This window comes from Xiphias gladius, chromosome 23 (genome assembly GCF_016859285.1).
Source record: "Xiphias gladius isolate SHS-SW01 ecotype Sanya breed wild chromosome 23, ASM1685928v1, whole genome shotgun sequence".
Taxonomy (NCBI): domain Eukaryota; kingdom Metazoa; phylum Chordata; class Actinopteri; order Istiophoriformes; family Xiphiidae; genus Xiphias; species Xiphias gladius.
In genome coordinates this window covers 29787076-29812228 of record NC_053422.1, presented here as the reverse complement: position 1 = coordinate 29812228, position 25153 = coordinate 29787076, and the positions used below count along the sequence as shown (strand labels likewise).

Genomic DNA, 25153 nt, shown 5'->3' with positions numbered 1-25153 from the left:
ACTGTCCAAAAACTTATAGACCTACCCCAGGTTTGTTTCCCAGTCCTGTATCTGCAGGTACACAGTATTTACAAAAAGTATAATTTATTCCTCCCAGTTCCTCTCTTGTTCCCCTTGTCTCGTTTTTTGTCCGCTGTACCTAAATTTATGTACCAGAAGGAACCAGTCAGGATTGTATTGCTACCCCAGATAACTGATGGGGTCAACACCAAAGTCTTATCAAATGAGGCATTTGCATCCTTATTCACTTGTGATGTCATTCCTGACTAAAATGTTATTGTCGAGTGTTTGAATGTCAAACTGTTTTAATCTGCTTTTAGCATACTACTCTACAAGTTAATGGAGGTGACAGAAAGCAGATGAAAGCAGCTGGACTCTGGCAGCTGCAGAGACAGAGCAGGTTCACCTGTACACACTGTTCTAATTCTGGCTCCACTAATCTCTGTTCTTCCTGCTTTGACAAGTTGGAGTATAGCAAGATGGAGTCATACTCTCAGTCTCTGACACACACACACACACACACACACACACACACACACACACACACACACACACACACACACACACACACACACAGTTCCAATGAATCCGACTGATCTACTGCTGTCAGTGAATGTAAACAGAGTGAAACTGCCCACAGCCTTCTGTCAGCCTGCAGAGCCTCCTGCTGTTCCACTGGACTTGCTCTGACACTAAACAGCTTCTGTTTGGTCCTCACATGCTTTCTACACAACATTGATTCTCATCTGTTTACAATGTACTAGTCATAGGATTGGTTATATACGAGTCATGTGTTGATTAAAGTAAATAAAGCAAAGTAAAGGTGGCGGTCAGAGGTGATGTCAGAATATTTGTTATGAATGACTGCAGTAACCACACAATACTACTCAGAATACTGCAGCTGAGCTCTGGATGGATGCTTTCAAAGGAAAGGTCAGCGTCCACTCCATTTCTGCTCTTTCCAATTATTGCCTTATCTCTTTGAGACTTTAAAGCCAGAGTTCTAAAAAAATTTTTTTTTCAAATAATTTTTTCAAGTTGCCCAAATCCTTTTCAGTATAAAATTGGTACAAATGAAGAAAAAGTGAGAAGGAAGGGGCATGAGGCAATAAAAGGTCTGAAATATAAAATGAGGCGTGTCCTCTCAGGGCTTTAAAAGTAATTAGTAACATTTTGTAATCATTTTGAAAAGCAAAAGGTAGTGTTGCCAGGATCAGTGAAATGTGATCGTGTGTCCTTGTACCAGTTCTCCCATTAATTATCTCAAGATCCCTCAGATTTATGTGGTGACCCTGTATATAAAACTGTATATAGAGTAGCTCAAACTAGCGCCATGTCCAACAGCTACAACTGTAATTTGCTGATTACACACTGAAGCTTCAGTATTGATAATCTAATGATGTCATACATAATAATGTATCAGTCAGAGGGACCAAACCAGTACTTTACTTTAATACTTTAACTACAATTTGCTACTACTATTTATGTACTGCAGTTGATTTTTCATGCTCGACTTTTCTTTGTTATTGAGTATTTTTACATTGCTGTATTGGTACTTTTACTTAAGTAAAGGATCAGAATGCTTCTTCCACGACTGTTGTATGTTGATGCAGGTGTAGATCCAGATGTGGATGTCTATACATTTTCTATTATTCAAATAACAGATGTAGAGGACTGTGCAGAGAGAAGCCAAAGAAGACGCTCTAACCCCCCACACACGAACAAACAGGCAGTCTGTTTTTTTGTTCTCCTTAAAATAATATCTCAGATGTTGCTATCTTTGCTATCTACTTGCCCCATCAATAAAAAAAAGTTTTTGTCTTTTACTTAGACGATGGTCTCTTAGTTTATACAGATTAGTGCATCAGACTTGTCTCCATATGAGGGAACAGACTGCAAACACAAACTCTGGGATATTTATACAAGATTTACTTCTCATGTGGAGTCATTGTACATTTAGTAAAGGGTAACGTAAGTGAGTGAGTGAGTTAGTGTGTATGTGTGTGTGTGTTCATGCTTGGTTGCCATCACTAATAGTCTTGTCAGCTACTATAAACAGTGAACCATCTCCAAACATTACCTTATTAAGACACAAGAGACAGAACAGACACAGAGTCTGAATAATCCTAGTCACAGTGCTAAAATAAAGATTATACTTTAGCGGGAACTGAGGAAATGCTTTGAAGAGCTCAAGCTCCAGTTTTATTCATCAGACAGCTCGTATTTGGGCTAGGATGAAAGCCAAGAATATACTATTCAAAGTGATAGCAGCATATTACAATAAAACATGAACTCCTCAAAGTGAACTTGAATTAGAGCAACTCAAGTCCAGTTTACTGTAGGTCATGTGTGGCTAACCAGTCAGACACTAAGAGCCAGAAAATAGCCCTTCTGTTTTAAAGAGCCACATCACATAAGCTCTTGGGCTTAATTAAGTCCATCTTTTTGTTTTCAACCATTCTTTTGTGCTGCTGGATGTGTGCTTTAGGTCACTGTCCTGCTGAAAGACCTAGGACCTTTGCTTAAAACCCTGTTTTCTGAAACTAGTTAACAAATTTTGCTTGAAAATGCCTTGGTAATATTCTGATTTCATCGTTCGTTGATACATTCAATGCCTCCGGTACCAGATGCAGCAAAGCAGCCACACAGAATAATAGGACCTCCACCATGTTTTACTGTAGGTAGGATGTTCAATCCCAAAGAGCTCTACTTTGGTTTCATCTGTCCATAGAACATTATCCTAGAAAGACTATGGCTTACTTATGAAAAGTTTTTGCAAACATTAGTCTTGCCTTTTTGGGCCTCTTTCAATAGAAGTGTCCTCCTTGGCCTTCGCCCAAGGAGCCTTACTTGCTTTAATGTGCAGGGTATGGTATTGGCTGAAACCACCACTCCAGATTGCTCCAGGTCTTTCTCTTTAGATGTCTTGTGTGGTGTTTTTTTCACAATTTGCATCAACCTTCACAGACTTCTCTCATTGAGTTTCTTCTTAACGCCACCTCCTGGAAGCATCTTAACAGTTTTATCACTATGAAAGCTTCTTGATAACATTATCAACTGTTGAAACAGGGATTCAAGATCTTTGGCGATTGCTTTTTAGCCTTTGGAATTGTTGTGTTTTTTGATAATAACATTTCTGATGCCCGCAAACAGCTCTCTTGTTTTCGCCATTGTGAAACTGGAAACAATCAGTCACCATTATTCACTGGTTAATTCAAGTGATGGGAACACTGAAAATTAAGCATTGGTGAGTCTTATTTGTTTTTTATTTTGTTTGAGGAACTCAATTCATCAAAAGGTGCCAATATTTGTGTCAAGCGTATATTTTATGTCTGTTTTTTTTTTATTTCACTATATGAAAACAGTTTTTGTTGATGTTCAGCAACTGTGGACTTTTTTATTAAATATTTTGATATACAAAATTGGTTAATTTGCATTTATTTCTGAAGATATTATAGATTCTGTAGTTAAAATTCAGGGGCACCAACAATTTCAATCAGGACTGTACTTATACATCAGACAAAAAAGGGGAAAATGTATCCCTTCTCTCTTAGAGAAGGTGTCGTAAAGATCTTGAGTTTGTTGACAAATCTTAACACTTCTACTAGTTTTTTAGGCAGTGTTGGACACATTCATGAGTAATTACTCATTACACATTACTCATTTTAAAAGTAATGTGATTACATTACTAATTAGTCAGCAATAAAAGTAAAGTGTTACAATACTTGTTACTGTACTTTGTTACTCAACTGTTAGCTCCATCAAGGAGCCTTTAAAGAGCACCAAATCCTCGAGACACACACAGGCACACAAACACATACACTCACGCAAATCTGCTTTCTTCCCAATTGGGGACAGAGCTTTTGTCCTCCCAATTACCTGGTCTTTTGTCCCCAAAAGTAGCCTATGACAGACAGACAAACACACATTGCATCATATCTATTTAAACAGAGATGTGGTGCTAATTGTGTAAGTAGGAGAGAATACCAATGACATGCACGCATGTGTACACGCACACAATTAAGTTGTGGTTTGTTTCGAAGGTTATGTAACAGCTTCTCTTACGGTGGCAAGTGAACATACATTTGTCAACTGTTACGGGACCACATGATAAAATATTGGACTGACTTTATTAATAATTTCATCAGGTTGAGAATATTACGCTGCAGTCAACCAAACATCTAGCTAAGTAGACAATACCATTGATGAAGAAACATCACTAACAACTACGTTTTAAGTATGATTTAAACTAGTCTGAGGCAGTTTCTCTGAGGCCAACCCAGAAGCCTGATTGGAATATTTTGAATACACTATGAATATTCATAAAAGAAATCAACTTTGAACAGGACAGTTTTTCTAAACTTTTGATAGGTTGGATTTCTTGAGAAATAGCTGAACTATTCTGTGTTTAACGCTGTGTCTACAGAGAAAAGCATTTCAGCTGCATTTTTCAGTCATCTGTCTCATGCACATCTGATGGAACAGAAACACTCCTATTTTAATTAATCCAGCTGTCTACACAGGTTGCATAATGGCTGACGTTTTTCTCACACTATACACCGATAAAATTGACCCAAAACTTATTTTTACCCTCAAACTCTATTTCCTGCGTTTTACTCGCGAAACTACAGTGATTACTGTAAAAGTGTGGGTGAACTATACTCAATACTGTGACTAAACACATCATGTGTAGACACAAATGGAGCACCGAGCTCCTGCTGCTGCTCTGCTAAGGTGCTGCTCCTGCTACGTCTTCTGTGTAAAAATGGTGTAAGGCAGAAGGGAAAACTTCCAGTAGAATGAAAGCTATTTACAACTGATAAAATACTGAGACCAACACTATTAAAAAGCTCTCAAATAAATTTAGAAGGCAAAATATCCAAAGGATCTGATGAAGACTTTAAACTAGCAATGGTGTTATTTTAAGTAAAAAGTGAAAAGAACAAGTCCATGTGGCCAGTACGCGGTTACAACAAATTGGATGCTACATATTGGAGGGTACACGGATGTCCATACAGAGCCTCATGTACACCCTCTGATGACGAAATTTACGTCACTCGGACCCTAGCAGACCCTTCGCATACTCGCAGATGCGGAAAGTGTAACACCAGCCTGAGAGAGAAGTTCAAACCACGCCTACTTTCACACCTCCACACACCTGACCAATCGTCTCCACATACCTAACCAATGCCTGTTATATTCTCATTTGTAAACTTTCTGTATCTGTCATTGTGACTCCCAGACTGTGAGTGTGTGTGTGTGTGTGTGTGTGTGTGTGTGTGTGTGTGTGTTTGTCTCTTAAAATGTGACAAATATAATATTATCAGAGTGGAACAATTAAGGAATTTTAACTGTTAATCCCAAACTTCAGAGAGCTAGATTACCGTGAAAAGCAACAGATTCTAAATTTCTATGAGACATGCAGCAAATTTAGCTGCACAATATATGATTGCATGTCGCAAACTGAGGGGCACAAAATTAAAACAACATCACTGAATGTGACAAATAATCATTGTGACATAGCCTATTATACATATGGAATGCGCAAACACACACACATGCAAAACACTTGTTTACTTGGGTTTTTTTGGCCATTTTCTTGTACTTTTTTAATCTATTTATTTATTTTATTATACTTAATGGATTTTATCTCTCATCTCATTATTGAATTCTATCATCCTTGACGTTTTGGCAATATTGTTCACCTGACATTCATGACAATGATATGGACTTCCAGTTTAGTTCATATTAGCTTGATAAATAAATAAATAAATAAGCCTATGAAATAAGTAAATATGGACCACTGCCAATTTTTTCTGAAGTCAGCATCTCTACATGTATGACAGTCTGTTGAATTCCAACACAAGCACAACTCATTCTACTTAAAGAGGTACAGATTAGGTGATCACCTGAACCAAATCTTATTTAACGAGGAAAAGTATAAAAACCACTGCTGTGGTCATCACTATCCTCCCTCAATAGGACCAGCTGGATGGCAAAAACAGTTCTAGTAGTACCTCAAAAGTAATTGGAATCAAAAAATAACTATTTACCATGCCAGGAGAAAAGTTGAAAAGAAAGGTTCAGTTCTGGTTTTACTGGCAGAGGGAGACAGTGAGTGTCGGGTTGCTTCCACCCTTAAAATTTCTAAGATGGCGGTTCATAAGAACAAGGTCAAGCAGCAGACATTGGGGTTAACAAAGCTACAGACCGGCAGAGGGCGAAAATGACTCTCCACTGACCGAGATGACCGTCAACTCATTTGAATGTCACTCAGCAACTGTAGGATGACATCAAGTAACTTACAAAAAGAATGGCGAATGGCAGCTGGGGTGAAGTGCATGGCGAGAACTGTTCAAAACAGACACTTAGGGGCAGGGCCAGGCTGAGGTTTGCAAAAGACCATAAGGATTGGATCATAGAGGCCTGGAGTAAGGTCATCTTCTCTGATGAGTCCAATTTTCAGTTTTGCCTAACACCTGGTCGCCTAATGGTTAGACAGAGACCTGGAGAGGCCTACAAGCCACTGTCTCACACCCACTGTGAAATTTGGTGGAGGATCAGTGATGATCTGGGAGTGCCTAAGCAAGGCTGGAATCGTGCAGATGCGTCTTTGCAAACGACACATGAATCATGGCACATACAAGGTTATCCTGGAAAAAAACTGGCTTCGTTCTGCTCTGACAATGTTCCCCAACTCTGAGGATTGATTTTTTTTTTTTTTCCCCCCAGCAGTACAATACTCCATGCCACACAGCTAAGTCAATCAAGGTGTGGATGAACGACCACCAGATCAAGACCCTGTCATGGCCAGCCCAATCTCCAGACCTGAACCCCATTGAAAACCTCTGGAATGTGATCAAGAGGAAGATGGATGGTCACAAGCCATCAAACAAAGCTGAGCTGCTTGAATTTTTGCACCAGGAGTGGCACAAAGTCACCCAGCAGCAATGTGAAAGACTGGTGGTGAGCATACCAAGACACATGAAAGCTGTGATTGAAAATCAGGGTTATTCCACCAAATATGGATTTCTGAACTCTTCCTTAGTTAAAACATCAGTATTGTGTTGTTTTAAAATGAATATGGACTTGTTTTCTTTGCATTATTTGAGGTATGAAAACATTGCATCTTTTTTGTTATTTTGACCATTTGTCATTTTCTGCAAATAAAGGCTCTAAAGGACAATATTTTTCTTTGGAATTTGGGAGAAATGTTGTCAGTATAGGATAAAACAAATGTTCACTTTACTCAAACACATACCTATAAATATTAAAATCAGAGAAACTGATAATTTATAAATATAGATAAATATATCAATACATGTAAATATAAATAAACAAGTCAATAAAGTTAAATAAATAAATTTTGACATTTTTTTTGTCAAAATGATGTTTTTCAAAGGACTACTTTTATTTACTTCAGGGGACTTTTATTTTTTTAATGCTACATTTATTTATTTCAGGGGATTATTATTTCCTAATGCCACATTTATTTCCCGGATCTTTTACGGTAGTTGGCAACCAGTGTAATAGGTGCATTACTGCCACCTTCTGCTCTGGAGCATGGACCAGATATTAAATTTTTACCCATTAATCAACTGAACTACAGTCCTCCTCAGTTCTTTCTTCATAATTTGTCTTTCTTGATCATACTTAGTACAATCTATGATTCCATGATTTACCATAATCAAGCAAAAATCGGATCATTGCCACATAAATAGTTTTTAATGAAGATAATTTTGTCCCCCCATTCCATGCCACTTAAACACCTCATGATATTTACAACCTTCTGACATTTCCCAGCTATTTTACTTATATGATCAGCCCATGTTAACTTTGAAACAAAAGAAATTCCTAGGAATTTAAAAACAATCACCTTTCCAGTGATCCTCCATACATCTGCAGACTCATTTCACGGACAACTCCTTTCCTAGTGAAGACTAATCTATTTGTTTTCTCAACTGAAAGATTAAATCCCCACTGTTCTACCTTATTGCTTCTTGCATCTTCCCATTAATATGCAAAATATTCCTTCTGCTTTTCCACATAACCCATCATCTGCAAAAATATATCTGCCTATATCTAGTTGAACTTGAGAGAAAATGTAATTGATCATTATAGAAAAAATTAATGGGCTTATTACACTTCCTTGTAGATATTTCGTTTCCTAACCTTACCTAAATAGTTCTACCTACCAAGTCCTTTATCCAAATGAATATCCTCACTCCTATACCCATCAACTTTATCAAAAGGTCCCTCTTTCCACATCATATCATACACTTTCTCAACGTCAAAAAAATATTGCTATAAATTACTTTTTATTAATCTGCGCTTTTCTAATCTAATTTTCCAAACAAACGATAGGATCCAGAGTTTCTCTTCCTTTCCTAGACCCACTTTGATGATATGATAATATTCCTCTCTTTTCTACAAAATAAATCAACCGTTCAGTTGCCATTTTCTTCATGAACTAACAAACATTCGATGTAAGGGTTATTGGCCTATAATTAGAGGGCTTAGATGAATCCTTCCCTGGCTTCCTCAAAGGAATTATTATAGCCTCTTTCCAAGCCTTGAAGCCTTCCTTCCTCCCGTACTATATTATAAAGCACCACAAGTTTCCTTAATGCCTAAGATGTCTCAACATTATGTAACATATACCCTCCCATCATTCACACATATCAACTCTTTCCTCTAAGAAAGTCTCTAATACTTGACAATTAACATCTAAGTGCCTCCCACCCCAAAGTGTATTGTGTGCATTAAGGTCCCCACACCATATTACCCTGCATTTATCTTGACCTTATACTTCCAGCAACCTGTCTAATTCTTACCTTTTACAGGGATTATAATAATTCATGATTACCATCTCCAACATATTCCCGATCTTTGCCCGGTGCTCTATAAGGTACATCTTGTTTATCAAGTGTTGCACATCCACCACCATTCCCTTCCTCCTTGTCTTGTCATATTATAATGTAACCTTGTAGAACAAAATCAAGTGATGTTTCAACACACACTCTTGAACACATATCGCATCTGGCTTCATCACTAGTTTTTAAATAAAATGTTTGAACTTCTGCCCATTTGCTATTAGAACACCTAAATTCCACTGAAGTATCACTACCTTAAAAAATAAGACCTACATGCTTCTTGACTGGATCTGGCCTGAAGCTCATCTCTAACCTTTCACAAGTGAGTCCTGCCAGTCCAATTTGGTGTACTGCTGTTCAATTTTAACTGAATCTTTTGAATTTTAGACTCCACCCCAGCTGTACTATCGATTACTCCTGCGATAAATGTCACCAGCTTTTTCATTTCAACCATTAAACTCTCCTTTGAGACCTCACTGAATACCCCCTGTTGGACCCCATGGATGTACTTTCTGACCTAAGTCCTGTCCCTTTACCTGTTTCACAGCCTAAGCATAAGACAATTTACTCTCCGCTCTCATTTTCTGGATCTCCAGTGCCCATTTCAATACTTCACATCCCCTGTCGGCGCCTCTCCACAGTTGCAACACATTGGTTGCGCTCCCTCCCCACATTTGCAATATTCACAATTCCCTCCATAGCACGCATATATACGTTTTCCCCTGAACCTTGAAGCTTAATGCCCAAACTTTTGTCAGTAGAAACATCTCTTGGTCTCGGTATATACTCTCTCACAATGTAACTCATCAACCCCAACATCACTCATTTTGGAACAACCTCCCCTTGGAATTCTATTATTACCATTCCGGTGTCTTTCCTAGTCCCATCCACATTCCACTTAATCCTTTGAGCATTCAATATCATTCCCCCCTTCTTCGACCCTTAGCCCTACCTGTTCCTCCTACTTTGCTGGTACTAGCAACCTTAAATCCACCGATTTCTTTAAGTTTGCTCTTCCTCTTCTTTGTTGCACCCCAATAAAAAGTTTCCATCAGACAGCACCTTAGCAAAATCGATGTTTCCAATGCATTTATTAATCATTTTAGAAAGCTTTAGTGGATTAATCCTAGGATTCTGCCTGTCAGATCCTTCCGAACTACTTCTTTCCCTTCTTTTTTCTCCTTGTTTACTCCTTGCTTCTTTCCAACCTTCCCTTGGAGATCGTTAATTGTTCCTCCTCACTACCTACTTCCATACTGCCATCGCTATCCTCCCATTCATAATCTTTCTCTGATCCATTCACGGAGTAGAAGCTAAAAAAAAACAAAAGCATAGCTAACCGTTAGCTATCTACAGTAGATAGCCAGTGCTACTTAATCAATTTGATTTACAGGTAAACTAGGTAGCCAACTGGAAACTGACTGAAATGTCTACATTTACAGTAGAAGTTGGTTAACCCAGTCATTGAAATCACAGCTGTAATGGCTGCACTGACTTTGAGATGTATTTTTATGTACTGAGTTCTAGTGTGTTCTTTGTGTTCATAAATGTGTATCTTACCAGCATTGTGTGTGTGGGTGCAGACTATACAGACCAAAGAAATGTTTTGGTTAATTTAATAAACGTCCTGTGTCCCTGTTTGATAGGTGTGGGTCCTCAATGAGTGAACTGATATACAGTATAAACTCATGCTGCACCTAGATAACCTGGAGAGGGCCAGGCTGAAAATGGCAACAGGTTAGCTGACATATAGTAAGGTGTGTGATTTGGGCAGCAAGATGTTAGTTACTTTGGTCTATGGTCTGGGTTATTTGATTTGAAATGAAACAAAGAAAAAGATATTAAAGCACTGACGGGCATTGAGCAGTTCGTGTTCACAATAGTAGACTACATAACTAAAGTTTATTTTAACTGATCAAATTACCTCTCGTCCACTAAAATTGGACTACAAGTACACTGTTCATGTGTGGATGTTAACACCCTCAAATTAAGGAGGAAAGATTAACAGTCATGGTTTCATTTCAAAGCAAGTGTCCTGAAGTACAGATCAGTTACCAAAAGACAAAGTTTAACTTTGAAAATTGTTGTTTTAGCAGCAACTAAGACACTTCCCTTGTTAAACATTTGCTTTTGAAAAGTGATTAAATGTGCAGCTAATTGTTTTCTTCTTGCTTGCACAACCACACACAGGCAGGCCCCCTATGCCTTGTTCATCTGTCCCAGGCTGGCAAGATGTATCAGCACTCAGAGGTGTGTGCACGCTAAAAGTTTAGTAAAACAGATTCACACTATCATCTTACCTACGCATTTATTTTAAATCTTATGAAATTTTGTTTCACTGCAAAGGTGAAGATCGGAGGGCTTGAGAGGCACCAGGGATGATTGCTGTGGATGGAGCGTTGCTCACCTCGGACGTGTGTTGGGGTTGCCTGCTATCTGAGTCCCTAGCTGTATCTATTAACACCGACAGCTGATGTCCTGACAAACAGCTGCCACCCAGAATGGCATACCAACACAATATGAACATGTGTAGTGTGTTTCAGAGTCAAAAAAAAAAAAAATTCAAGTGGCCCATCATTTTAAACCACCCGGGATTGTCATGGTGGAGAGAGCATCCTCTGCATGTAAATTAAATGAAATTAAACTAGATTAAAATGTTATCTCTAAAATTATTTTTCAAGTTTTTTTCTTTAAATTATTATTTATGACAATCAAACTAGCTGTTTTTGGTGAATGGAAATAATGTGTTTTGTGGCTCTTATTTGATATGAAGATATCACTTAGATACAGTTCCTAAAGTTACATTTTCTTATGAAGGTAAGCCAAGCACTCTATGGATCTGGAAAATGGCGCAGTTCAGATACAATTAATATACTCGACAAAGACATTGCTAGAATTGCATTTCAGCCAAAAGCGCTTGCTAGCCTACTAAGTACAGAGAATGTGTAGAAAAAAATGTGGAGTTGTGAGCAAATCAAACACACCCTTGCCATCAATTTGTGGTGAGGTGAGTCAAGAAGAGAACAAAATTATTGTTAACCTGACAGAATGAGCTACTCTACTTATAACTACATTTATAGATGCAGTAGTCCATTCCGATAGATATTTCCTACCTGACAGATTGAGCTACCCTACTTTTTAAATTGTTAACGACAGTTTGTTAACAAGACATTTTCAAGATGTCTTAATGAGTTAATCTTGTTTACTGTTTCACTAAATAATTTTCCTACTTACTGTGAAGGCAATACATTTAATTAAGACCACTGGTTCATAATAAACCATACACGATTTTTTTTTCCTGACAGAATTTGGCAACGATGTGTACTCTGTCACTGATTAATACAAAACAATCCAACAAATTTATGATGACGAATTAATAAATTTATGGGACCAATATGAGCCACTACACATATATACAACCGTTATAATCATCCGGAAAATTAAGAAAGTGTTTAAATCTAAAACTAAATCAATGTACTCTTATAAATTACAACCTGTACATGAAACATTGTATTTAAATTCAACAAAATTAATAGCTTTTTATTATAATCAGGATTCAAAGTGCCTTGGATGTTTTTACTTCCTTTTTACAATTGTTTGTATTTACATTACACATCTTGTCAAACTTTGATAATTAAATCGTATGGGACATCTCTGGACTGCTGCTATCACTGATTAGTACAAATTCTACAATAATTTATTGTTCATTTTTCAGTAACAACTTGGAATTTAAAGTCCTAGCATGGTTTATGTGTTAGTCCTTTGCACTCATGACTAAAACATGTTCGTCTGTGAAAGCCAGATTCAGGGGCCGGCTGTCCCTTGGTAGGTACAGTCAGGGACTTAGAAAGCAGCCATTTGTTGATACCCCAACGCACGCGTCCAGGTAGGCGACACTCCATCCACAGCAGTGTTCCTGCTGCCTCCTAAGCCTTCTGATCTGGTCCTTTGCAGTGAAAGAAAATTTTATTAGATTTAAAACGAAATGTTTAGGTGAGATGGTAACTTCAGTGTGAGTCCGTTTTACGAACTTTTGGTGCACACACACACCACTGACCCTGTTCAAACCTGGCATTAACATGCGTCTTGGGTGATCTGAACACAAGTGGACAGCTCTAAGTATAGGTGTGAATGCAGACGCATTGAGGACACATTGAGATCCAATTGCTCAGACCACATTTGGAGGTGGTCTTTTAGCAGTGTGTACACAAATGTTTCCTGGGCCACATTGAAAGACCACACACTCAACTCATGTTCCTTTGCATAAGCAGATGTATGTACTCATTTGCAAACAAATACAAGTTGTACAAAAGCTGGCTTTGTCCACGACATCTGAAAATTTCATAAAAACCTCTTTGACAATTTGTTTTTTTTCTGGAACACACAAAAGAATAGAGCCAGTCGGTATTATTTTTATTTCTTCTTCTTCTTGTTTTAATTTCCAGCAGACTAGGCACAGGAACAAGATTTCTGCCTCCCGTCGGAGGAAACAGCAACACATTTGGTCTTCACAAATGGAAATGATGTAAGTGTTTATCTGCATATAGAGGAGGGAAGTGATCACAAGTGGTCACTCGAGAGGCATGTGGAAATGCATTCTAATGCCAGGTGTGAACTGACGTACTTAGAGTTGTCCACTTGTGATCGAATCACCCAAGACGTATGTTAATGCCAGGTATGAACAGGGCCGCAGTGCTGTTACATCTTGCCAGCCTGGGATAGATGAGGAAGATGAAAGCGTAAGGGGCTTGTGCGTCGTGGTGCGAGAAAGAAGACCTGGAAAACAAACAGCTAAAACTCAATAAAAAACATTATTTATTCCAAATAGCAAAGGTTTAACAAGGAAAGTGTCTTAGATGCTGCTAAAACTGAAAAAAAATTCACAGTTAAACTTTTTAAAAACTTTGTGGTAACTGATCAGTGCTGCACTGACTTTGAAATTAAACCATGAGTGTAAGGTTAATCTTTCCTCTTTATAATTTGAGGGTGCTTACATCCACAGATGAACAGTGTAGGAGTTGTAGGTTTAGTTTTCCTTGTAGCAGTTCTCCAATTTTAGTAGATGAGAGGTAATTTGATCAGTTAAAATAAACTTTAGTTATGTAGTCTACTATTGTGAACACAAACTGCTCAATGCCCCATAAGTACTTTAATCTCAGTCTTTGCTTCATTTCAAATCAAATAAGATAAAAGACATACACATTTATGAACACAAAGAACACACTAGAGCTTAATAAATAAACATACATCTCAAAGTCAGTGCAGCCATTACAGCTGTGATTTCAATGACTAGGTTAACCAACTTCTACTGTAAATGTAGACATTTCACAAAGCCTTACATTGGCGAATACCAACTGACATGCAGAGGAGCTGACGGTAATAATAAAAAAGTAACGTAAGCATACAGCTGTTTGTTAGCTAAATCAACTACATCAGTTAGCTACCTAGTTTACCTGTCAACCAAACTGATTAACTAGCACCTGCTATCTGCTGTAGCTAGCTAACAGTTAGCTATGCTTTTGGGTAGGCAACCTACAAGACCACAAACACAAAGAATTGAAAATTAGCTCACTTAAATGAATATCTGCACAGCGGGGACTCTGAGTGTTTATTTTGAAAGTCATGGGGGCTGATTCCGCCTCCTCTGCTTCCTATTTTATGGTTTCATCTCCAAAAAATGAGCAAACTTTCAATGTACAACTTAGTAGAAAACAGCAAGAACCGCGACAAAGCGTATTTACTGTTTCCACACAACCAACCAGTATGATTCCTGATCTCGCGTATCCAGCTGCCTAGAAAAGTAACTGATACTCTTGCTTTGGTCTGAATCTGTAAGATAACCACGCCCTACTTATTTCAATATAACAAATTGAAAAGAAAAGAGCTTGGATATAAATGTGACATTCAGAAATAAATGTTCCCTGAAATAAATAAAAGTAGTCACATTCATTTATTTATTTACTATATTTACTCATTTATATATCGATATTTTCATTTACATGTATTTATATATTTACATCTCATTTATTTACTCCCCCCCTAAACGGTTTAAACAGTCACATTATGGGGATTTTTCTTTATTAGGTTTAGGTTAAGGTTTAAGGTTAGGGTTAGGGTTATATTTAGGCAAGTAGTATTTATTGTTAAAGTTAGTGCAAGTCTTCAGTGATGTTTTAATTATGTGTCCGTTTGTGACATGCAATCACATATTGTGCAGCTAAGTCTGTTGCATGTCCCTCTCCTAATAGAATCCGTTCCTTTTCACTGTCATCAGCTCTTTGAAGTTTGGGATTAACAGACAAAATTTCTTTAAGTATTCCACTGATAATATTATATTTGTCACATTTTAAGAGATAATACATCTCTGTTTCAACAGATTCCTTCCTCTGTTGGTAGCCAGGACTTGTTGTGTTGTCCTTTCCTAGTGGTCACTGAGTCTGTATTTGGTGAGGCTCTGCCTCTGCTTTGTTGCTCTTGCAGTAAAAAGAGATACTTGGCCAATTTAAATTTATGGTTTAGGGCTAGATAGCAATAAGTTTTTTTTTTTTTTTTTTTAATTTTTGTTTGATTTGAACGAACTTCCAGATAGGCAACTTTTGTTAATTTATTAATTTGGTTTACTCTGATTATTGGTTTGAAAGCAGTGCTGGTCTGAGGTTGAACAGTATTGCGTGCTATTTGATCAGGAAGTTTCAGGACCAGCTGACAGAAGGGACTCTTTTGGGGGTTCAGTTCTTGGGTTTGTAGTACCTGAAATCTCATCATCTCATGAAATCTGTTTTAGGGGCTCAATTTGAGATGTAAACAAAATGTAAGTGCTCTCTTTTAAGGTTAGTAATCAATGGGACAGCAACCAATAATTCTGCCCTGTATGGGTAGAGTTATGGGTTTGTGTTTTTCTTTGGATGTTTAACATGGTTGGATTACACTGTCAAATCTTTTAGTCCAAATTCTAATTGGTATGTCTGATTGTAAAATTTTCTTCTAATTGTATAAAATGCTCTACATGCTTTTTGTTTCAGAGCATTCTCTATCAAACCAAAGTTACCTGAAACACTGATTTTTAGCCCCAGATGTGGGCTTATTTTGGAAGATAATTGACTGCGGGGTCCCAGTTCTGACAGTACTGCTCCAGGAGGTCCAGGTGCTGCTGTCATCCTTGTTGTGTGGGTGCCAGCAACACTAGGTCTTCAGCACAGGGCAGGAATTTAACTTCCTTATTGTTAAGGGTTAAGCCAGGGGTTCCAGATTGCTCCAGTAGTACTGCTAGGTCATTAATAGAAGAATAAATAGAGTTGGAGAGAAGCTTTTGCCCTGAAAGACAACTCTCCCTTGAGTGAAGATATCTGTAGTTTTGTTGCTAATTTTTACTCCACATTTATAACTGACATTGACTTAATTATACCATAAAGTTTACCCCCTACACCGATTAAGAGGATTTTATAATAGTCCGGTTTGAAATTATAGGCACCCCTAATTTTTAAGTACAGAATTTAAAATATCTAAAATAAATGCTTTTTATCCAATTTTGTATCATCACAATATTTAATAAAATGTCAAAAGGTACTGAACAACAACGACAAAAATGCTTTTATACAGTGAAATAAAAATTAAATTACTAATTTAATTTTATAATGAGTAATATGTAAGGCGTAATAACTCATGAATGTGTCCAACACTGCCTAAAAAACTAGTTCAAACAGTGTTCACATTTGTCAACAATCTCAAGATCTTTACGACATCTTCTCAAAGAGAGATGGGACACATTTTCCCTTTGTGTCTGATGTATAAGTACAGTCCTGGTTGAAATTATTGGCACTCCTGAGTTTTAACTACAGATTTTAGAGTATCTTCAGAAATAAATGCAAATTAAACAATTTTTGTATAATCAGAAAATTTAATAAAAAAAAAGTCCACAGTTACTGAACAACAAAAAATGTTTTCATATAATGAAATAAAAAATACAGACATAAAATGTACGCTTGACATAGTGGCACCCTTTTGATGAATTTAAATCAGTTCTTTTTCAGTGTTCACATGACCTGAATTAACCAATGAAAGCTGCATAAATGGTGAAGACATGATAGCTGTCTTAGAGCATCAGATATGTTATTATCAAAAAACACAATAATTCCAAAGGCTACAAAGCAATAGCCAAAGATCTTGAAATCCCTGTTTCAACAGTTGGTAATGTTATCAAGAAATTTCCATAGTGATAAAACTGTTAAGATACTTCCAGGAGGTGGAGCTAAGAAGAAACTCAATGAGAGAAGTCTGTGAAAGTTGATTTAAGGTTCCATGGGCAAAGGCAAAGAATGACACCACTATTGAAATAAAGATGCAAAAAGGTAAGACTAATGTTTGTAAAAAAAAACATCCATAGATAAGTCACAGTCTTTCTGGGATTGTGAAATCTATGGATTGTGAAATGGACAGATGAAACCAAAGTAGAGCTCTTTGGGATGGAAGGGCATCAATTTGTTTATAGGTGACAAAATGAAGCCCATAAGGAAAAGAACACACTATCTACAATAAAACATGGTGGAGGTTCTATCATGCTGTGGGGCTGCTTTGCTGCCTCTGGTATCGGAGGCATTGAATGTATCAAAGTAATGATGAAATCAGAAGATTATCAAGACATTTTAGAGTGAAATGTGTTACCCAGTTTCAGAAAACTAGGTTTGAGACGAAGGTCTTGGGTCTTTCAGCAGGACAATGACCCAAAGCAGACATCCAGCAGCACAAAAGAATGGTTGAAAAGATGGACTGATTTAAACTGGCCAGCAATGAGTCATGACCTAAATCCAATTGAAAACCTTTGGAGGGAACTGAACTCTAAAAAGAGCTTGAACGCATAGCAATGGAAGAGTAGCAAAAACTACCAGCAGACAGATGCAAGAAGCTTCTAGATGGCTACAAGATATGTTTAGAGGCTGTCGTTGTTGTCAAAGGTTCTGCAACCAGTTATGACATTGTTTGTATTATTTCACTATTCTGCAAGTTTTGTTTTCTTGTATTGTGCTTTGTTCAGTAGCCTTGGATATATTACCAAAATATTTTGATTGTACAAAATTGGTTAATTTGCATTTATTTCTGAAGATATTCTAAATTCTGTAGTTAAAATTCAGGAATGCCAATAATTTATATGCAAACATTTTACCCTCATATTTTGTTGTACGTGATGATTCATTAGTGTAAATGTGGTCAGTAGTGCAGTGATTTGGTAAAAAGCCACTTCGGTTCAAGTGCTTTGCCAGATTTTAGTTTTTTTTTATGTTGTTTTCTAATTCTTTCATTGTAATTTAGTAATCAAGGGGTTCTCATATTTTTGATTGTTGATTCAAGGATTGTCAATTTTTTTAAATTTGTGTCTGCTGTCTTAATTTTTTTCAGACATTTTTGCAGTCCTTGTTGTACCACTGTTCCGTTTTCAGTCTCTGTTTAGATTCAGAGTTGTTCTTGGTGGCACCTGCTTTACTTGCTGATTTATGATAAATATAATTTTAATTAGATCAGTTATTTCAGGTGAAGTGATTACATTTTTAAATTTAACTTCACCATCATTGCTCTCTCTCTCCCCCTCTCTTTCTACAACCCTCTCTCTCTCCCCTCTCTCTCCACCTATCTCTCTCCCCATTTCTACCCCCCCCCCCAAAAAAAGAAAAAAGCAGTGAGCAGTGTAATGGCTTCCACATGGTATTTCAGTTTGCCGTTCAGTCAGCTGGCCGATGCAGAAAAAGCCCAAATTTAGAAGAAATATGAAAATAGTCAAATGCTTTTTTTTTTTTTTTTTTTTAAATCTACTGAGGAAAATATACCACCCGACGCACACACCCACACCACACACCCACCGATACACTCCTCCTTTCTTCCTTTTTTATTTTCACTCTTTACTCCCTTCTCTTTTTCCCCTCTTCCCTCCCCTCTTCTCTTTCTCTGCACTCCCCTTCTCCTTTCACTTCTCCTCTACCACTCCTAAATCTTGCCTCTTTTGTTTCTCATTCTCTCCTTTTCTTTGTTTATTCCTCTGTCTCTCTTGTCCCTCCATCTTTCCCAGACAGACTCCACGGATCACGAGTTGAGGCATCTTGGTTCCTCTGACATCAGCCAATCAGTCATGTCTGGAGGGGGCATTCCCTGGTGTAAGGCCCTTCCCCCTTGTGACCATACAAGGTAACAGAGGAATGCATGGCTTGGCAGTCCATCTGCTTCATAAGAGAGACACACACAAAGAGCAGACGGTGTCCCACACTGATGAGCAACACCATTTTAGTCTGATTTGAACTTCAGCTGACTGTGAAAATAGTTTGAAAGCTGTCAAAGAATATTTTAGAGAACTTTTAGTAGGATGCCCATGGGGCAAACCTGCTCCCCATCTCATCACCAGCAGCAATGTTGTAAAAGCAGCCTTATAGTGGACAGACAAGTCAAAGAGCAGCTAATTCATTTCATCCAGGAAAACCAAATAAGCAGCCAGTGGAGATGACAAGCGATGGAAAACCAGCAGTGAAGCAGCTCCGAGCAGCACCTCAGCTGACCTGCAGCAGAGAACACAAGGTATGATCACAGAGATTATTCTTAAATGAATATACCAGTTTTTTTTTACATTTCAGTGCTTCTACTATAAATCATGTATTCATTATCACCACATCATTTTCAAATCTTACCACGGTTTCTTTAATTTTAAATGTGTTTTAAAGTTGTCAAAGTAAGTTTTTTTCAGATTCATTAGAAAAGTCAGCACAGCATTACAATGACAAGTGATCATGCTTCACAACAATGAAAGCAGACTTGATGTCCACTGAAGGCTCTCCACACCATGTGATTTTCTTTTGATGTCAGTCCAAAACAGTGGTTCCAGAGTGCACTGTAAGACATGTCCAATGAAGGCTAAAGTAGACGTTTGGACATCTCACGATGTGACCTCTGCTACAGCCCAGGTGTTTCAACCAGCTAATCGCAGTACAGCATGAAATGATGCTGAGATGCAGTGCCCAAAGATCACATACATGTTAACACCCCAGTGATGTGTAGATATCTATACTACATACCATTTTTGAAAAAGAAAAAATCTTGTCTTTAGATGCATTTTTCTTAGGATGATATAACTTAATGCACTGTCTCAGCTGGGGTTTTTTTTTTTTCTTCATTTTTTTTTTCATAGTGCCACAATTCAGCAGACACTTATTGCACAATCTGGGATCCTCTCAAAACTGATATCTTACATTCTGACATGGACTGCAACCAAGTTTTTATTAAACCCATCTCGCACATTGTGACATGCAGTGATCCTGTAAGATTGCTGTTATCACACAGTGTGTGTGTGTGTGGGGGGGGTGAGATGGCTGACCTAATTCAAGCCAGTCAATAGAGGATTTAGTGCAAGCCCAAAGAAATGTGGAGGGTCAGAAAAATACATTAAAAAATCAAAAATTCTATGGTATACTATGATAAATGCCCAGTTATCCTGCAGAGTGTTTATGTTTGAGAGTAAAGTCTGGTATGGTACTTAAAAGTTAGCAGAGGCTCGCTGCTCTGTTTCTACTTTCTAATTGAAGGCGTGTTACTGAGTCCCATTAGCTGCTGCAGTGCACACTGACAATGTAACAGGACTGTAATGGTTTTGCACTTCAATGATTTTAGATTTACACCAAAATGTAACCTTTACATGTTCACATAGACCAACAAACACACGATCATTCATAGTTATTTAGTACAGTGGTTCAGTGGTGGGTTGCACGATAAGTCTGAGGGGTCATGAGATGATTAACAGGATGAGGAAGTAGAGAAAGCATATTTTTTGTTACACAGAATGTGTTTTTTTTTTTGTTCTAAGCTTTGCATTTTTGCTAGTGGATAATGTAAATTTTACCCCTAGACACATCCAACCTGTGACAAGGGGTCCTGGCCGACAGTAGTTTTAAGGTAGCACAGGTCAAAAAGGTTGGCTGCTGATTTAGAGCTTCCCAATTCATCTCACTTGGAGAGGAAAAAAAAATCTAATATGTGCTTGGGGCGGGTGGGGCAGGGTGGGGTGTGGTGTGGTCCTGCCCTTACATGGTAAAAACAGAGCAACAATTTGATGTGAACCCCTTCTGTAGTATGGCTTACATCAGCCTAACACAATGTCTCACCTCACATAGTAGGCCAGTGTCAGTGACTGGGACCAAATTTAAACCACGAACAACATGTACTATACGCAGCAGGTATTAAAAGAATAGGAAACTACTGCTAGCCTTGTACATACTCATAGAGTACACACATGCACACTTAACCCATGTCTGTTCCCTCAGAGCTCGGCCTGTGTATTCATGCTCCAACATAAACGAAGGAGAATCAGGAGTTGTGGAAGAAACAGTCCAGGTAAGAGAAACACAGACACACAAACACACACTCACATGTTCATCTTATTACACTTGTGAGGAGATTTGCTTACATAATACATTCCCTAGCCCCTAACCTAAACCTGATTCTAACCTGAACTTTGAAACCAAGTCTGAACCTTCAAACAGACATTTGAAGTAATGAGGGCCAGCTGAAATGTCCTCACAATGCAGTCGTGTCCTCACCATGATGGTCTAAAACTGAAATTGGTCCTTAAAAGGTAGCAATATATGTTCACACACAAGTGTTTATTTGAACAGGACGGGAGAGAAAGAATGGTGCAACAATGCATTTTTGTAGTTTTCCTCTGACTTCTGCTGGAAACATTTGAGTGTTCTGTAAATCCCGGCCTTAAACCAGCTAAGACCATCCACCATTACATATTTTCGCATGTGCTTTCATCCATAGGAACTTGGTTTCTGTAATGGTTAATGGTAATATATCAAAGTATCAGACTGAGGTCCCTGTTCCCAAAGTCCAGCTAATAAAACATGTGTTGTAATCCCCAGCAGCCAGAAGCTGCTTTCCTGCTGATGACTGGGACGGACATGAGAAAGTGTACAGAGGGAGGAGAGGAGGAAATGCTGTATTTATTTACTGAGCAGTCAAAAGTCTTAAGGGCACTGGGTTAGGAGGACTTTCACATAACCCCCTACACACACACACTCACACCAGTCCTCCTCTGGGACCAAGAGACCATGATTCCCAGGGTCAATTTCACATGGGAGAAGGAGGGGGGGGGGGGCAAGGCATACCTCATGGAAGACCTCATGACAACACCTCGGACACTGATTATGTTGAAAGACCTGCCTAGTCTTTGATTTCCTCTGGTCTGGATTTCCACACTCTAAAAATCTGGATTTTGTGTTGTCTTGTACTTCAGTATACAGTATGTCTGGGATTTTCTGTTGTCAACAGCAGCCATAGTGACAAAAGGTCCAACACCATGTATGCCCCTTTCATCACCCGTAGCCCCTTGTAAAACCCCAAGCTAGTGGTTCGAACTTTCCAGCTTGTGATCCCTTAAAATTATCCCTAAAAATTATTGTGACCCTTCAATACAGGTTATGGTTGAAAAGCGGACATGAGTTGTGAGCAGTTACTGTAAACCAGAAAGTGTTGTTCCCCTTCTTCGATAGATTTTTCCTTTCCAGGAACAGAATTATATATTTTTTCTTCATCATTTTGTGACCCCCCCCCCCCGAGTTCCCAACAGCAAGCCTCTCTATGTTCCTTACAGAACCCTAAACAGGCTCCTGTTATAGCAGCTCTGATCAGACTCCAGTGTTTGACTCACTGCTTGACCCGAGCTAGTGGTTCGAACTTTCCAGCTTGTGATCCCTTAAAATTAAGCGATTGTGACCCTTCAATACAGGTTATGGTTGAAGTGCGGACATGAGTTGTGAGCAGTTAGTGTAAACCAGAAAGTGTTGTTCCCTTTCTTCGATAGATTTTTCCTTTTCAGCAACAGAATTATATATTTTTTTCTTCATCATTTTGTGACCCCCCCCCCCCCCCCTTCCCTCCTGAGTTCCCAACAGCAAACCTCTCTATTTTCCTCACAGAACCCTAAACAGGCTCCTGTTATAGCAGCTCTGATCAGACTCCAGTGTTTGACTCACTGCTCAGTTCAGCATTGCCATTTTTGGTAACTGATTGTAAGACCCGCTTTTACAGTGACTTTTATGTGTTGTACTGGTCTGTTTCTGTTTAGATCATTTTCATGTTCTTTTCTCTTTGTGGACTATACTCTGACACCACCACTTCTTAAATCACTGCACCAGTATATCTGACTGGACTTCTTTGTGACTCTGTGTGGAGTTGTCCTGGCACTTTTAATTTAAAAAAAAAAAATAAAAATTTTTACATTACACAGGCGTCACTTGGCTCTGACTGTGTGTGTGTGTGTGTGTGTGTGTGCGTGTGTGTGTGTGTGTGTGTGTGTGTGTGTGCGTGAGTACAAGAGAGACATTTAGTGTGACAGACAGATGGGGTAAAATGGAGAGAGGGCTTCCTGTGTGTGATTTACAGAGCCAAGGGGAGAAAGAAGACCATATTAGGCAATGTTTGGCTCAACAGGAGAGATGGCTCTGACTGTTATCACAGCCTGTCTAAACACACACACACACGTTCCAACTCAGGGCTGGAAGTCTGTAGATAGACTGTGAATATGAAGTTGGTCTGCATTGTACCGATTTAAATAAGCTTTAATGTACGCCACATGAAATACAAAATGCTGAAATATACGGGCTTTTTGTTTATGAATTTTAAAAAAGGGAATTATCATAGAGTGACTTTAGAAGTTTTGAGTATTGAGTTGCTGCTGTTGACCCCTCTGCCTTTTTTTGGTACTACCTCTAGGAGTTTCTAAGGTTAGTAAAACATAGGGGCTTTTGCAACTGGTAACCCACATTTCTCTATAATGAGTTCCCTTTTAAAACTCTTCACTAACTTTTCTTTACCGACATGCAGCTCAGCAAACAGGTAATCTCACATCCAAAATGCACTAATGCAACATAACACTTGATCCACATCTTAGGATCAACTCTAGGACCAGAGTCGTCCAACAAGACAAGTTTGTCACACAGAACACACTGACCTCAAAACACAAACAAAAGGCAGCATTGCAATATAGATCATTACTGTCTGTGGATAAGCTTTGATTTATTTTATTCTATTTTTGCATAAATCAAGATTCCATTACAACAAGAAGAAGAGCACTTTTTACTGCATGGATTGTGCTACAAATAGGAAACAGAAATGTTGCAACATGTTTCAGTAGTCCTGATTTTCCTAAAGTAATTCCAGTAATGCAACACATCTAATGGATAACTACATATACAGTAATACTGTCTTGTTTGTTTGGTCACAAGTTCTCATCTACACCACACCTTCTGTCCTCGCTTCAATCCAACTGGGAAAGAGACTTTTTGCAGCCAAGTTCATCCTGACAATTGTTCAATTTTTGTCCAGACACCCAGCATTCACTGTGTCAGAGAGGGACATCTGATAGTTTATGATCCACCTCCATGAGGAGAAGAGTTCCTCCGTGGGGCTGAGGGCCCTCTATGAGGTCTCTCTGTGTTTGTCTGGGTCCATCTTTACTGAGACAAACTTATTCCAAGATTTCCCCTTTTACAGTATACACATGGCAATAAATTGAAAAGATTGATCACCGGGTTGCTCTGTTAAAATGGGAATCAGCTGTGGTTGGTCTTATATATTTTCATTTCTTTTTTCTTAGGGGCAGATGTAGCAGAAAGTAGCAAATGTCAGTCTAATTTACAGTCATGTTCAACATGGTCTGACTCCCAACTCGTCACATCGAGGCCCCTTTGGTGTCACTTTTTACACACACTTTGTACCCCTTAAGCCTCATTTTTCAATGTGCAAGGTAGTCTGATAAGGGAGCTGTCTCCTAAAAAATTTGTTTCTACACAACTAAAGTGCAACAGCAAATAAATTTTGTATGAAATGTAATTGTGATCAGATTACGTTTCTTATTAACATAATGAGGATATGTTGTTAATTTACGTATTTGGCAAGTCGCAAATACGGTGATAATGAAAGTATCAGTAAAATGTTCACAGACAGCATCTTTGTTTTCTACGAAAATAGATTGTGGTCTGGTTTAATACAGAAAAAGTGCACAGTGACTTAAAACACACTTAAAACCCCTAACCTTAACCAAAGTGCTTGTGTTTCCAAAAGGCTTGTTTATACTTCTGCGTAAGATCGCCCTGGTCTACACCGTAGTCTATTCAAGTTGCCTAAACTGTTGTGGACATTTATACTTGTGCACTGGTGTCTATGTCACCCCATCGCCAAAACTCTAGTTGGCGATGGGGTTTCTATGCCACTGTGTGTGTACTTCAAACACTGGCGACTGAAACGGA

At 38.3% G+C, this 25153-nt stretch overlaps 1 long non-coding RNA gene across 2 annotated transcripts in view; it reads left to right on the top strand.

Moving 5' to 3' along the window:
• Window positions 1-18924: 18924 nt before the first annotated feature.
• The window catches only part of LOC120784893, a 33373-nt gene continuing 27144 nt past the window's right edge, over window positions 18925-25153 (top strand). Inside the window, exons 1-2 of one of the 2 annotated variants that reach the window (XR_005706517.1) lie at window positions 18925-19430; window positions 21167-21236. This is a non-coding gene — a long non-coding RNA (uncharacterized LOC120784893). The remainder of the gene's footprint in view (window positions 19431-21166; window positions 21237-25153) is intronic. The other variant, XR_005706518.1, reaches the window with a different exon arrangement.